This window comes from Trematomus bernacchii, unplaced genomic scaffold (genome assembly GCF_902827165.1).
Source record: "Trematomus bernacchii unplaced genomic scaffold, fTreBer1.1, whole genome shotgun sequence".
Lineage (NCBI taxonomy): Eukaryota > Metazoa > Chordata > Actinopteri > Perciformes > Nototheniidae > Trematomus > Trematomus bernacchii.
Window position 1 is genome coordinate 1565349 of NW_022987582.1, and position 8505 is coordinate 1573853.

Below are 8505 nucleotides of genomic sequence, written 5' to 3' on the forward strand. Positions count from 1 at the left end.
ATGAGGCACGCTGTGGTTCTTTGGCTGTTGATGCTCGCGACTCTGCTCCAGGGTGAGTGACTTTCACTGCTGCTTTGAGTGCTGCTGTGCTCGAACAAGTGTCTGTTTTCTGCATGTGCTATCTATACTGGATGTGCTCTCTTGCATGTGTGTGTGTCTCTGCATTTAGAGATGGATAAATGGCTGGTTAAATAATCAGATGCATTATATGATAGATATATAGATAGATAGATAGATAGATAGATAGATAGATAGATACATACATACATACATACATACATACAATACATACTACATACATACATACATACATACATAGACACATAGATTGATTGATTGATTGATTGATTGATATTGTATGTCTTTACTGTAAAAAGACTTATGTGCACTAGAGTTATTTCTCACTATTTTGCATTATTGTATTTCCTATTTTGGTATGTCCTAAACTTACTGTATTTTGCATTGTCATAGGAATCTGGAACTAAAAAAACACTTGCCAACAACTATGCTGTAGCTGGTATTAATTACAAAATGTTCTTTAAATCTTTGAATTGACTTTTTTGAGATAGATAGCTTTATCTTGAAGGACATTTCTGTGCATCCATTGCAATACAAAGTAGGAAAGACTTCAGTCATAAAGCTCTATAAATAACAATAAGGTGCAAATCCAAAAGGAATATAATAAATGCAATAACAAAATGGTTAGCGACATGTCTTATGTATGCCGTTGGTCAGTGGAGAATGGTTAACTAATCAGATGCAATCTAAGAAAGATAGATAGATGGATGGATAGATGTGCTCAGAAAATAAGAAGGGTGATTTATGAAGCTATGAATGTATGGATGATCATTATAGACACTAAATGGACTATTAATCTGAATTATAGGTACACCAGCGTTGGAGTCATATTGATATTTATTAAGATATAGTTAAAGAATATAGATTTGACACCAAACAGGAAGTGCATTAATATTAGACCGTTTAGCACTCCCACGTATGGATGTCGTGGTATACAGAAAATATCTGCGATATTTAAAACAATAATATTGCTTTGATGTAAGTAATACACATATGATAATATCATGTTGGCATATGTGAGCACTGGTTTTTGTTTATCAGTTCATGGTTTCTTTTCACTCTTTATTAGTGTTATTGTTATCTTTGTATTAGTTAGAGACCCCCCTCCACCTCCTTGTAGTTTGAGTGTATTCACTTGTCATAAAAGTCACAATATTCACAATAACCAAAGATGATGAAGGTGAATTTAATCAAGTTTTCCCCAAAGATCTTTCTGTAAATATCACAATCATATCGTTATTGTGAATAATTTTGGCCATAATCTATCTATAAATCTATTATTGTGACAGCCCTACTCCTACGCAGTTATAAAGTGGTATCAACGGTTTGCCTGCAGGCATTGTGCAGCTCTTCAAATCATACTTTTAGTTTGTTTTCTTATTCAATATGCTTTTATACCAATGATAACCTCCTCCACATCAAAGTGATTGTCTTCTGCAGAATGAATCAAAAGTGAATCGAAGCCTTGGGTGGAGTTTAAGGGTGAAGAGAGATATAGTTCCCCACTCTCATCGTTGTGAGTGCTGTTTGGTGTGTCTGTGTGTCTGTGTGGGGTGTTTTAGTGTTTAATGGCCTCACTATTTCCTGCATGAAATTAAAGTGACATTTTTACAGCGCTGAGAAAGACTCGGCCTGTCTGCTGGTGATCCATCACAGCCAAAATTGATTAGGAGGAACAGGATTTTCCTCTCCGGGCTCCATGCCTTCTGTCCTCTTTTTCTTCTCACATTTTCATTCTGTGCTCTCTTCTCTTGGCCTAATCACTCTACTATAGTCACTCTGCTCTATCTCCATTTTGAAACATTTTACTTTACCCCTAAAAGCCTTCCCTCTGTTCACCCACATTTGAGCACGTCTACTCTCCTTCTGTTGGGCTTGCTTTTCTTCATTCACCTAGCCCTCAATTTCTACACCAATTGTCCCCAAACATCCATCAATCAATATTATCAACACTGGTTTTTCTGCTCTCTTTATGCCATTTTATTTGGCTATCCTAACACAGCTTTATAACTGTCATTTTTTCTCTTGCTTCTCTTTTGTGACTCAACTCTTTCTTTTCCATCCCATCCTCTCCCCTCCATTGAACCCCGTCTGCAGTGTCAGTGCAGGGTCCCCACCAGCGGTTTTCTGCTCAGGGAGCTGCTGCGGGACTACAACCCCATGGAGAGACCGGTGGCCAACGACTCCAGAGCCCTCACCGTTCAGTTCTCCTTCACTCTGATGCAGGTCATGGATGTGGTACGCATTGCCCAAAATGCATCATAGTCATACACCCACACTGAAAAAACTGAAACGTTTACTTAAAGGTAGGGTAGGTAAGTTTGAGAAACCGGCTCGGAGATACACTTTTTGTTATATTCCATGGAATGCTCTTAACATCCCGATAGCAATGAATATCTTAAGTGCTTTGACAAAAAATCCATAACAACATTTCATCTGTGGAAGCCGTAGTACTGTAAAAAAGTACGACCAAATCATTTTAGCCGGCCCGGCTAAAATAACTGGATGGCCTACCTGCCTGTCAGCCTTCCATCTGTGCACAAAATTTATCTCGTGCCCTCATTGGTCATGTGCGCGTTCGTGTGTGTTGGAGGAGGGGCTCTATAAGGAAGTGGCAGATTTTCTCCGGTTGTGTATTTTCAAATTCGAGCGATCTCGAGCCGGTTTCTCAAACTTACCTACCCTACCTTTAACTTAAATGTAGTATTTCAACAGATTTCATAACTGTATTAGGTGAGTAGAAAGCGATAATAATACGTTTTAAATTAAAAAAAATTAGGTTCAAGTTATATTATTGCGTTTAACTAACCTAATACTGTTATGTGAGATTTGGTGACATAATACATTTGATTGAAGTTAACATTCAGTGCATACAATACCTTATGAATGAAAACAGTTCTGATTTATGTCTGCTTATAATATGTTTGATTCATGTCACTGTAAAACATATTTCAATTTTTTAAATACAACTACATTCAAAACACTATAGATTATAGAACAATAACTGGGTTAACCCCCTGAATTAACCCTGATGACCCTTGAAGACCCATGCTTTAAGTTATATCACCTATTCTTTTGTATGTTTTGTGTTATGCAAGGATGAAAAGAACCAGATCCTCACCACAAACGCCTGGCTGCAGATGGTGAGTAATGAATATAACTAATGATGGGATATTGAGCTGTGTCCTGAAAATGCCCCCCATCACTTGCAGGATCAGCTACACAGCACCTTCCATGCGTTTCAGTGTCATGATAAAGAAATCTTCATCAGGGCGATATTTAAAGTCATTTGGACTAAAGTGCACATTCCTTCATCCTCTGCCCGACAACTTCATATTATTTGTATTTCGTCATCGTCAACTAGGCTTTGTCAAGTTAATGTTGTTTAAATTCATCTAGCCCGAAATCCATCTACCCATGCATCACATATAACAGCACATCCTTCACAGGGTGGCAGGGGGCTGGAGCTGATTGCAGCTAACATTGGGCAAGAGGGCGGGTTACACCTCACAGAGCTGACACACAGAGAAAGGCTTTCATTCACACTCATATCGGCCATTTAGAGTAAAGAAAAACAGCCTGATATTAATGTATATTTCTGTGGGTGGAGGCATAGTACTTGGAGAAAAACGTGACAGAGGGATCGCTTGTGAACACCACACAAAAAGGCCCAAACAAGACATTGTGTTTTAAACCAGAACCCCTTTTGCTGAGAGGTGACAGGAACAACCATCCAAAACACATATCATAATTTCTCGGAGAGGGGCTTGACAAACTGTACGACAGGCGACATCCTGAGAACCCTCAATTGAATAAGATAAAAGCAACAGAGGAATATCCCTCCTCCAGGACGTAGGGTTATGTCTATCTATGCATGTCGTCATGTTTTATGTCTTATGCTTGGGTTTTTCCAGCAATGGTACGACCACTACCTCCAGTGGAACCAGTCAGAGTATCCTGGAGTTAAGAACCTCCGTTTCTCTTCGGACCAGGTCTGGACACCTGACATATTGCTCTACAACAGGTATGTGTGGTATTTTAAAATGTACACACAAACAGTGCCACTGCTGAGCTCTGAACCATCTCACCCCTGTGCTCCTATCCTTCAGTGCTCATGATAAGTTTGATGCCACCTTTAAAACCAATGTTCTGGTTAACTCCAGTGGCTTCTGTGAGTATCTGCCTCCAGGTACGTTTTCAATCGATCCAAGCTTGTCTTCAAATCCAAACGACATTATATTCAGTCATTCTGCACACATACAGTGTTCCTCATGCTGCAGCAAATTAATCCTTAGATTGTTTACTGCAACCTAGTATATTAGTTTACTTCTAGATGGCTGCATGAAATACATTTTTTTTTAAATCAAGTTTCTTTTGCCCAACACTTACATTCCTCTTGACTATTTCCCCTGCTGTTTTCAAGGAATATTTGTCAGCACCTGTAGCGTGGATGTGCGATGGTTTCCGTTTGACATCCAGCGCTGTGAACTGAAGTTTGGCTCCTGGACGTTCGATGGCTGGCTGCTGGACCTCCAGATGAAGGAGGCTGATGTTTCAGGATACATGACCAACGGAGAGTGGGATCTACTGGGTAAGAGGCTGTGGACACCCTGTATGACAAAGAGTGTTGCTTAGGAACAGTGCTTAAATTACCATGGAGTCCCACCCTGCACATCCATGTTTTTCCCAACATCAAATCTCTCCCTTCTCTATTTCAGTTTTGTGTAAAATATTTTTATGATGCTGGTCCTATCTCAGACTTTTATTATTATGCTTCTCATTTCATATCCTCGCTGGTGTTTTCTGCATTATATGGTCGTCTCTGCTGCACTTTTCCCTCTCTTTGTCCCCGCAGAGGTCCCTGGAGATCGTCACGAACTATTCTATGACTGCTGTGCAGAGCCCTACCCTGATGTTACCTTTGTGGTGACCTTGCGAAGAAGGACCTTGTTTTACGCTCTCAACCTCCTCATGCCCTGTGTGCTCCTCTCCTCCATGACCCTGGTCTGCTTTCTGTTACCGGCCAACTCGGGGGAGAAGATCAGCCTGGGTGAGGAATAATAAGAGGAGGGAGTGAAGAACAGGGGTGTGGTATTGTTTTATAATAAGGAAGATTTATTAAATGTAAAATAGGGAAAACAAGTCTGCTGTGAGATAAGTAAGGATACATTTCTTTTGCATATTCTTTACACATTCCCTACTTATTTCCCTCTTCTAGTGTTTCTCGTTCTAATCGCTCTCTGACAACAGTACTTTGAAACCTTCCATGTGAAATGCACAGCTTTTGTAATGTGTCAGGAGGGCTGAGATGGAGTGAACGAGAGACAAAGACAGAAAAGGGCAGAAGAAAGATGAGAGGGGTGTCAGAAAGACAGATGATTTGGGCACAAACAAAGTCAATTGCACGATACAGAATATTCTGTTCCACTACTTGCATTCTCTTCTTTTAACGGTTCTCTCTTCTTTCTCCTGCGCAACCAACCAATCCCTGGTGTCCTGTTTCTGCCTCCAGGCATCACGGTTCTGCTTTCTCTGACGGTTTTCATGCTGATGGTTGCAGAGATTATGCCTGCCACTTCAGATTCTGTCCCGCTGATAGGTCAGTTTGGCTCTGTGTACACATTGCCCATGTGTTTGTGGGTTTTGCTGTTTTTTGGGGGGGGGATTGACACTGTTCATAGCATACAGATCCTAATGAGTGAAATGTTCTCCACTGCTGTCCGTCTCAGGACAGTACTTTGCCAGCACTATGGTGATTGTCGGGATGTCAGTAGTGGCCACAGTCATGGTCCTGCAGTTCCATCATCACAGCCCCAACGATGGAAACATACCACGCTGGGTGAGTTGTATGAAGTACTTTTTAAGCAATACGAAAAAGAAAATTCAAAACACTTTACAACTAAACCTGAAAAACACAATAGTACAATCAAATACAAAAATAAAACAAGAAAAAACACAATCGTAAAAACCATGGATACATAGGATAAAATAAAAGGGACCAATTCATTTAAAGCAAGAATTAAGAGGGGATTAAAAGAGAGCTCATATTCAGCTAAACCGATATTCTTAGACAGATCCTTTCGAAGTCTTGTGGCCTTGACAGAAAAAGCTTGATCCCCAGCTTTATCTTTGAGTTATTCAGCTAGCTGTCTGGAAATGCAATGCTTTGAAAGTTAACTGTTTTGATTTTATATTGAAACGCATCGCCAACCAGTGTAGAGAAAAACAGATGTGGTACGATCCCATCACTTGTTAATGCCTTGGGGATATTGCTTGTCTTAGGATATTTAAGGCTTGTTAAAGTGCAGAAAAGTGAAGATCGAACAAAATAAAGGCTTGTATGAGATTTTTGATTTTTTTAAAACTAGGTAGGTGAAATCCAAGCAATGGTTTAGGACATGACAAGCTTAGTGGAATGTGGATGAAATGTAGATGTGGTTATTAAACCTGCTCAGAAAACTGTTGAAGGCCACGTGTGTTAATGTGCATCTGTCTTCTTTAATATTTGTGTCCTCGTGTGTCAGGTGCACTTAGTTCTGCTGCAGTGGGTTCCTTGGTTTCTGCGGATGAAGCGTCCTGGAGAGGGAGCGGAGCCGTCTCTTTCCAACTTCCAGGCCGACTGTCAGAGCAAGAACCTGTCCTCTCCTACTACCACCACTACCACCACCCACCAACCCCACACCAGTGCCCTCTATCATCCCCCAGAGCCTCAACTCCCTTCAGGCCAGCCTGGCTCAGCTCAACCACCCAATGTCCCACCCAGGATCCCACCGGCCCGGCTCTCATACTGGTATCCTCCCTAATATCAGAGACCCTGGCCCCAACCCACATCCACAGCCCAACGGCCATCTCCTGTATATGGGTTTCCAGACCTTCCAGACCACGGCAGAGCTGGAGCAAGTTCAGGGAGGCAGAACCATGAGTCACGGCAGGGTGAACAGTGGAGTAGGTGGAGGCGAAGGAGAGGGAGCAGCAGCCGGAGCGCATACTGGAGATACACCAATCCATCACCACCTCCAATCTTCCAAGTTTAGGAGCCCCCCACTGGAAACTCATCTGTCCATAGACCCCGACCCGTCAACCACAGCCTCTGGACCCTGCGGCCTGGAGACTGGGTCTGCAGCAGGGAGATCAGCCGCTATGCAGAACCACAGCGGGATGTTTCGATCTGTCGCAGTGGACCACCAGCTGCAGGAGCTGCTGGTGGAGGTGCAGTTTTTAGTGGATCGCGTTAAAGAGCAGGACCGGCTGGTCAGCTTGGCAGAGCAGTGGCAGTTTGCTGCAGCTGTCATTGACCGCCTGTGCCTGATGGGATTCAGTATTTTCAACATTATTTGTACCATCGCTATCCTCATGGCCGCACCCAACTTTGGGGAAGCTCTGTCGAAAGACTTCATCTGACACACAGAGGGATTTGAGAGAGTGGAAGATGTAAAGGTGTGATACAGATGAGGGTTTGTTGGAAGCACAAGTGCTGTTAATGACACTGGGACATACAACAGTAAATAGTTCCTATAAAGCTGGAGTGGGCTGTGGTACTTGTGGATTGGAATATGATAATGCTCATTCAGTGTTTACTGTTCACATATTTTCTTTTGCAATGGTTTCTATGGAAGTGTTATTTATGTAAAAGGTAACCAAAGTTGTTATTTAGAGGTGAAAAATAATCCATCTTGTGTTTGGGATCTGCTACTAAATATAATGGGTTCTACCTTGACTCATTCCACACCCTTTCACCAAATGTCATGAATTTTGGACCAACATTTTTTCTCTACTCGAGCTGACAAAGCATATCGTTCTTGGCAGAAGTCAAAAGTAAAAGAAGCGTCTCATATATTGATCATTTTGGTGAAGTTTCAACAAAAGCATTTTTAACTGAAACCTTGATGATGAAGGTTTGTGTTTCTTTTGTTTTTATCCCAGTCAACAAATTAAGAGTTTGTTGGAATAGTATTGTAATTGAGGATCCTTTAGGAAGATCATCCTAGAATGTGTGAAAACAGGGAAGCATGACTTGATTTGATCAATACTGAATTTGTTATAAAGTCTTTGTACTGCCATCTTTGAATGCTTCATACAAATGCAGAGAAACTTGACACTGATGTGTTGCATGTAAACCTGCTTTTCCATACAATACAGACCTGAATATCTGTATGCTATTGTGTGATACTAAAACTATTATTTATACTAAAGTACACACATTTCTGTTTGCACTGATGAGCTCCTTTCCGAGATGTAATTGTTTTTTAATTCTCATAATATCCTTATTTAACTTTTGAATTCTTCTATTACATTAAAAGGTTTTCACAATGTTTAATTTTCAAGAGTATGTCCAAAGTCTTGTTATAAGTATTTCTCCACATGAATATTATTTATCACAATAACACAGCCTGAACATCCTCCACATATTTGGATGATGACACTGGT

The 8505-nt window shown here is 41.1% G+C and overlaps 1 pseudogene; it reads left to right on the forward strand.

The window, feature by feature from the left end:
• Positions 1-8390, forward strand: LOC117480135 (annotated as a pseudogene).
• Positions 8391-8505: the final 115 nt, after the last annotated feature.